Genomic DNA, 7,102 nt, shown 5'->3' with positions numbered 1-7,102 from the left:
AAAGGAAGACAGATAACAGTTTTCCTGTCTCTGGCTTTGAGAAAGTAGGGAGCAATTTATAGAGACAAATCCATCTATCCCAGAATTCAGAAGCTTATGAAAAATACCAGGTATCTTGAAAGATTTTAGTCAAGAGCTGGAGTCACATTCCTAAGTCCAGAAGTAGGTTTAATATCTCACTAAGTACCCAAACCTGGCTAGGATTCAAGACAGATATGCCTTCTATTAAAATGGGTCTGTATAAAATTGTGTTCCATAGACAGTTTCAAGGGATTATTATCAAACCATGAGGTGTATGTATGTGTGTGTGTGTGTGTGTGTGTATATATTTGTCATAATTTTTGGATTTATATCTCACTTAAACTGTAAGGGTTGGAATTTGATCAGGTTTGTTAACCATTATATTCCCACTATATAGATCTGTGTCTGGCACATAGTAGATACTCAGTATGTATATTTTTTAAATAAATGTGATACATATATTAAGTAGCTTAAAGAATCATTCTGGATTCATATGGATCTAAGATTTCAGGTTTGTTTGTGTGAGTGTGTGTTTGTTACTAGGGATTTAACCCAGAGGTTCTTTACCACTGAGCTATGTCCCCAGCCCATCTTTTAAAGTTTGAGTCAGGCTCTGAGTTGCTAAGCCTGGACTCAAACTTGGCAATCCTCCTGCCTCCCTGAAGACTTCAGACATTAAGGAAAATGGGAACAACCACTCAACAGGATAAATCACATACTTTCTTATCTGTTGCTTCATAGCAAGCCATTCCAATAAAAGTAATTTACTTTGTTCACAAATGTGATTTAGTGAGGATTCAAGAGACTGCTCGTCTCTGCTCCACATGGTGTCATAGAAATGGTTCAACTGGGGAGAAGGGATCTACTTCTCAGGTGGCCTGTCTGTGCAGTGCTTGTCCGCAGGCTTCCTCAGGCTCTAATTTCTTAATTTTTGTTTTGATTAACTTTTTCCTAGAGAAGTCTTCCCATACCTTCCAGCATTACTTTAGAAATGTGTCTCAGTCCACTTTTTAAACAATCAGACTGGGAATATACCTGTAGGTTTTTCCCCCAGGCACACCTGTCCAGGAGCCCTCTGTCCTTCTCCAATCTGTTTTCTGGACTAGTGGCAGAAATCAACTGAACAGATGGTAACTTAAGAAATGCAAAAACTTTGAACACATTCTAAACACGTCCATTTAACAAAGATATGCAACTATTAAATACATTCAAGTGATTCAAGTAACTCCTTTGGGAGGAAATTAAGCCTTTTACTCTAATCTGTGATGGCTAATAGGACCTAGACCATGGTAACTGTTGAGTAAATGCTAAACAGACATATCAAAATATTCTTAGTTAAAACTTAAGCAAGCGCTTTCTACCTATTCTATAACACTTTCTTTTTTTTTTTTTTTTTAATGAAGTAGGTAAAATCAGCAATTAGCTACACAACACTCTCAATTTGTCTAGACCAAAAGTTCCTTCATAGGCTGTGATGCCAACCTCCAGAATCCCTTTTGGTTTTGTTGTTTTTTGTGTACTGGGGATGGAAATTCCGCCCTCCTTGCATGCTAGACAAGCACCTATACCACTAAGTTGTATCCCCATTATCAGCAAAACTAGGAGGTGCCAGGCAGGCACAGAGCAATGATAAATAAGCCAATGATTCTTTTTATTACAGGAAACATTTTTTTTTTTTTTAAGTGCAGTAAATCATATAAAGATGGTCATGAAGCCTTTTCATCTGTTCCCTTGCCATTTACCACAGGGAAAGCGGCCTCTGGATTACAGCACAGGCCCCACAGTAGTTAGCAAGCCACTGCTCTGAAGTCTCAGTGTTTTCAGGATGTAAATATTAATAGTAATTTACATGAAGTGAGATGCAGACCTTAAGTGTCTGGTTAGATGAACGCAGACACGCAACACAGGACCCCTGTCCCAGCCGCAGCTGGGGACGGTGGGGTGCAACCTGAGCCTAGCGCATAAGGCTTCCGGCCAGCCCCGCCCAGGCCTCCGCCTCCGAGCGCCGGGCTCCTCCCCTCGCAGAGGGGCGCACTGCGGTACAAATTTCGGCCCGTGGGCGTGGCCGGAATCGTGCCCCTTGCGGCCAATCACCTCTCGGGTTGTTGGAGGGTGTTAGCGCGTTCTGATTGGCTGGAGCCGGGGCAGCCTCTTCCTTGCCCCGCGTGTTATCAGGGTGTTGCATCACCTCGGGTCGCCGCCGCGTGGGTGCAGGCTGCCTCCTAGGCTTGCGGGCCCCGGGGCTCCCCAGGTAAGTCAGGCCTTTCTGGTATGCAGGGTCCCTCACGTCCGTCCGCTGCTGCTCGTGGCGCCCCCGGGGACGCGGAGTTCTGCCCTCAGAGGCGAGAGTCACGTGTACGGTAAACCCCCGAGACTGTCCGTGTGTGTGTGTGTGTGTGTGTGTGTGTGTGTGTGTGTGTGTGTGTGTGTGTGTGTGTGTGTGTGTGTGTGTGTGAGAGAGACCGTGTGTGTGTGTGTGTGTGTGTGTGTGTGTGTCTGGCTACACACACACACACACACACACGTATATAAAATTCTTCTAAGGGGCGTTTTCTTCAGGATCTGCTGCGAGTTGGTTGCAAGTGTGTCTGTTTCCAAGGAGGAAGATGGGATTCGTTCTAAAGGAGCACCACGGGTCTTAGAGCCCCGCAGAAATCCGGGCCCGACTTCTTGGACCCTGATTTAGGATCTGCGGAAATTCTGCAGCTTCCCCCTTTGGCCACAGTGGTCCTTGAACACTGTGGTTTGAGAATTCAGGGTGACGGGGCATGCGGGAGTTAAGGCGAGTGAGTTCATTGCCAGTCTAGATAATTATAGGACAAATCAAGGCGTTATTTCGAGTCCCAGAGTGCAGCTTCTTGTCCCTGTTTTCCGTTGATGTGCATTTAGCATTGGGGACCTGGGTCCCAAGGCAGGCATGCGCGATGACCCTGCCCTCAGTAATAATGCAGTAGCCAAGTGCAGGCCTTATTGGGAGCACAGAGAAGATAGATATCTTTTCACTGCGATTTGGAATTGAGAGAAGGAGGTCTTTTCTCAAGAGCTGCTATAGGGCATGGGCCTTGAAATTGGGCAGAGGATCATACCTAGAGTAGTGTAGGATTTGAAAGTACCAATCATATTCATTCAGAAGATGTGGAGGCACTGCTGTCACTGCAGCTTAGAATGGGTGTGTGAGGAATAGGTGGGAGGTGGCACTTAGTTTCCAGCCTTATGAATGCATGGTTGCTATTTTTAATGAGGTAGTGAAATGAGTAAGTGTATTTTGAAAATTATATATAACATATAGTATAAGTATATCTGACTGACACTTGCTCTTTTCTTCCTCAATATGTATAAGTAATATATATACAGTTGGCCTTCCATATCCATGGGTTCTGTATCTGCATTCAACCAACCTCTGATCATGTGATATGTAGATAGTTGTGATAGTTGCATCTGTATTGAGCAAATACAGGCTGTTCTTGGTGGTCATTATTCATAAACAGGATTTGAGTATCTGGATTTTGGCATCCCAGAGGGTTCTGGAACCAGATTCCCAGGGATACTAAGAGACAACTATTTTGTTTTATTTTGTTCTTCTTATGGTGGGAATTCCTCCAACGGCCTTGCATATGCTAAGCAAGTGCTCTACCATTGAGCTGTGCCCCAGCCACCCACACCCCACAACTGAATTTTATATATGCCAGTTTATTATTTTTAATGGCTGGTGGTATACTTTTTATTGATATACCATAGTTTAGTTTATTCATCTTAAATATTTAATTTGTTTTCAATTGTTTGCGTATAGAAATAATGCTTCCATGTTTCAACCTAAATATCAACAAGAGGGAGAGTGTTCAAAGAACAGTGGTATTTATTTAGGAGTAGCAGAGCATCACAATGGGAATATGCATGCCATAGTAAACTATGGGCATATTCCAGGATGTCCTAGCAAGAGAAATATTTTAAAATCAAAAAAGGAGAAAGTTACTTGGATACAGAGTTCACTGGTCTTGGAGACCTTAGGCAAAAATTTGCATTAGCTCATTGGTGGAGATGCCCGGTCCTGAGCAGATGTTCTCTCAAGAGCATCTTGTCTGAATTATTGCAGTCTTACAGGGCATTAAAGATATGTGCCAGGCTTACAAAAATGGGATACATGTAGAATAAGAAGAAATGTTTTCTGAGCCTTTATTTAGCTGAGTGCTAGGCATTGAAGCCAGGGCTCCAACCCCTCTTTTGGAGCCTTTAGAAAGTACTTAAGAAATTTCTTAGACAAGCATTAACCTTCCCTCTTCCTAACTTCCTGGGTCTGACAAGAAGGATCTCATCTTGTTATCATTGACATTCACATGTAAGTATCTTTGTATACAGATTTTTTTCACAAGTAGTCTGTGGGATGTATGTTAGTAGGATATAACTAAATTGAGAAAAAACTTGAGATAACCCACTGGGGGTTATATTTGACTTAATGTAACAGAGTAGGAAGTCCTAGGAATGAAAAAGAGTGAGCCTCAGAAATAGACTTACAGGTAGAATCCACATGTCTTGGTTATTAGTTGGATGTGGTAGTCCTTTTGGTACTGTTACAGGTAATTCAGAAATGCCATCCTTATGAAAAGTAAAGAATAGTGAAACCACAAAGACAGTTTTAAAAGAAATCAGTTTGGGCAAGTAAAATCTGAGATTTTATTCAAAATGTTTAGAATTTGCTGAACAAAAGGTTGAAGCTAAGGTATCTGAAGCAGGGAGTTGTGGAATAGGGAAGAATAAAGGGCCTAATTACAGGAAGAGGAAGAAGAGGAGATGGCCTCCCTGGTTGCAACCTGGCAAGGTTAACCTGCTCTTCACCCCACACCCACCGCCCTGTGGTTGCTGGAGGCTGTTGTGCTGGTACAGTTCTCCAGTGGATACAGTGGGCCAGAGCAATCCTGTGATTTATGCATGGGAGCTGTTTGTCCTCAGCAGCTTCCATAGCCCGGTCATTGGTACATGGTTCAATTCTCTTACTCTGGGTCTTGGTGTTCGGCATAATAATACTATGATTCTAAATCTTTTGGGTCAGCAGAGGCATTCTTAAAAATTCAGTAAAAGCTATAAGCCCTCTTCTCAAAAAACTTAAATCTTCTTTTCTCAAAAAAGAAAAGTCTCAAACAGATAATCCTGAATAATTGTTAGAACAATGGGAGAGTGGTGATGGTTAAACTTTGATGTGCATGCTGATTCCTTAGGGAGCTTATTAAAATGCATGTTCTAACAACAACTCTTGTGGCTGGGACTGATGAGTCCACATTTCTAATAAGTTCCCCTGGACAAGGCTACAGTAGGAACAGACTCCAAGTGACAGAAATAATTGTGTTGATATCTAAAGGTGTTTTAGTGCTAGGCATTGAAGCCAGGGCTCCAACCCCTCTTTCTGGAGCCTTTAGAAAGTCCTTGAGAAATTCCTTAGACAGGCATTAACCTTATACAGTCCCATAAGATTCATTTGGCCTACTTAATCAAAGTAGCCACTGAACCACTAGGATGCTTCATCAGTGTGCAGAAACCAGTACTTCTTTACGGCCTTGAAAGGTTGGAGGTTGTAGTAAGAGTTGAAAATCTAAAGTACCTTACAGCTTCTATTTAATATTGTTTAACGGTGCACCTTGACTGGAAATGGCGATTTCAGATAGTTTAAACAGCCCACCTGTTTTTGTCTGATTTTTTTCCTATATAGAACACAGGCACTCAATGAGAACAAAAAAGGAAAGACTGTTTGCACAATACTTTTCTGTTGGCCTGAGTTGATTGCTATACTTAGACCACAGAGCTTTCAGTGCTTTCAGAATTGGTTGAGGACTATATAGGTCTTTTCTTCTAGAGTCAGTTACTTCTAACTGATGTTATTCTTGAGTACTTAAGGCTTTCCATCTTCTCTATTGTTCTCTCATTATTAGCAATCTGACCTTGGCTTAGAAATCTGGTTACTAACTTTATTAGAATTTTAAGAGGTTGGGGTTGTGGCTCAGCAGTAGAGCACTCGCCTAGCACATGCAAGGTGCTGGGTTCTATCCTCAGTAACACATAAAAATAAATAAATAAAATAAAGGTATTGTGTCCAACTACAACTGAAAAATAAATATTTGAAAAAAGAATTTTAAGTAAATAGCCTTTGAGAGGGAAGGGGCTTGATGATGCTCACTAGATAGTGAAGTCACAGGTGGATCAAGTGTCTGAGGTTATTAGCAAAACTTTCACAGGGTACTTAAATAAGACATTTCTTACTAGGAACTAATTAGGTAATGGTTTATTGTTTATAACACCAGAATTCAAACAACCAAACAAAAAAAACACATAAAAATGTTTTGTTTTGTTTTGTTTTACTTCAGATAATACCATCAAGAAAATTAAAGACAAAGCCAGGTGCAGTGGCACACTATAATCCCAGTGGCTCTGAAGGCTGAGGCAGGGGAATCACAAGTTTTCAAAGCCACCCTCAGCAAAAGCAAGGTGCTAAGCAACTGTATGAGACCCTGTCTCTAAATAAAATACAAAAAAAAAAAAAATAGGGTTGGGGATGTGACTCAGTGGTCGAGTGCCCCTGACTTCAATTCCTAGTACCCAAAAAAATATATAAAATAAAGACAACTCACAGGAGAAAATTTTTCAAATCATATATCTGATGAAGGACTTGTATCCAGAATATATAAAGAATTCTTAAAACTCAATCATGAAAAGAAAACCCAACTAAAGAATGGGCATAGCATGAACGTTTATTCACAGAGGACACAAAAGGACAATAAATACCTGGAATGATACTCAACATCATTAGTCATTACGGAAATGTGATTCAAAACCACAATCAGATACCACTTCATACCCTCTCAGATAGCTGTAATGCAAAGGTGGACAATAAGGAGTGTTGGGGAAGATTTGGAGAAATTGACATCCTCATTCTCTGCAATGTAAAGTGGTATAGTCACTTTAGTTTTGTGTGTGTTGTTTTGATGTTGGTACTGTGTATTGAACCCAGGGTTCTTGCATATAGACTAGCACTCTACTGTTGAGCTACACCCCAGCCCGTTGCTAAGTATTTTGGTAGTTTGTCATAAAGCTA

General features: G+C 41.3%; 1 protein-coding gene and 1 non-coding gene across 4 annotated transcripts in view; both read left to right on the top strand.

The window, feature by feature from the left end:
- Window positions 1-2,119: 2,119 nt before the first annotated feature.
- The window catches only part of Iars1 (isoleucyl-tRNA synthetase 1), a 59,702-nt gene continuing 54,719 nt past the window's right edge, over window positions 2,120-7,102 (top strand). For 2 of the 3 annotated variants that reach the window (XR_005727347.2, XM_005320861.4), the window contains exon 1: window positions 2,120-2,272. The gene's annotated coding sequence lies outside the window, so the exon portion shown is untranslated. Of the gene's footprint in view, window positions 2,273-6,374; window positions 6,496-7,102 lie in introns of all 3 variants that reach the window. The other variant, XM_078030594.1, reaches the window with a different exon arrangement.
- On the top strand, window positions 4,867-4,999 carry LOC120886748 (small nucleolar RNA SNORA84). The gene has a single exon (XR_005729845.1). It is a non-coding gene; the product is annotated as a small nucleolar RNA SNORA84 (small nucleolar RNA).

Source organism: Ictidomys tridecemlineatus, chromosome 13 (assembly GCF_052094955.1).
Source record: "Ictidomys tridecemlineatus isolate mIctTri1 chromosome 13, mIctTri1.hap1, whole genome shotgun sequence".
Lineage (NCBI taxonomy): Eukaryota > Metazoa > Chordata > Mammalia > Rodentia > Sciuridae > Ictidomys > Ictidomys tridecemlineatus.
Note: the sequence above shows the minus strand (reverse complement) of the source record. Positions and strands in the feature narration are given on the sequence as shown.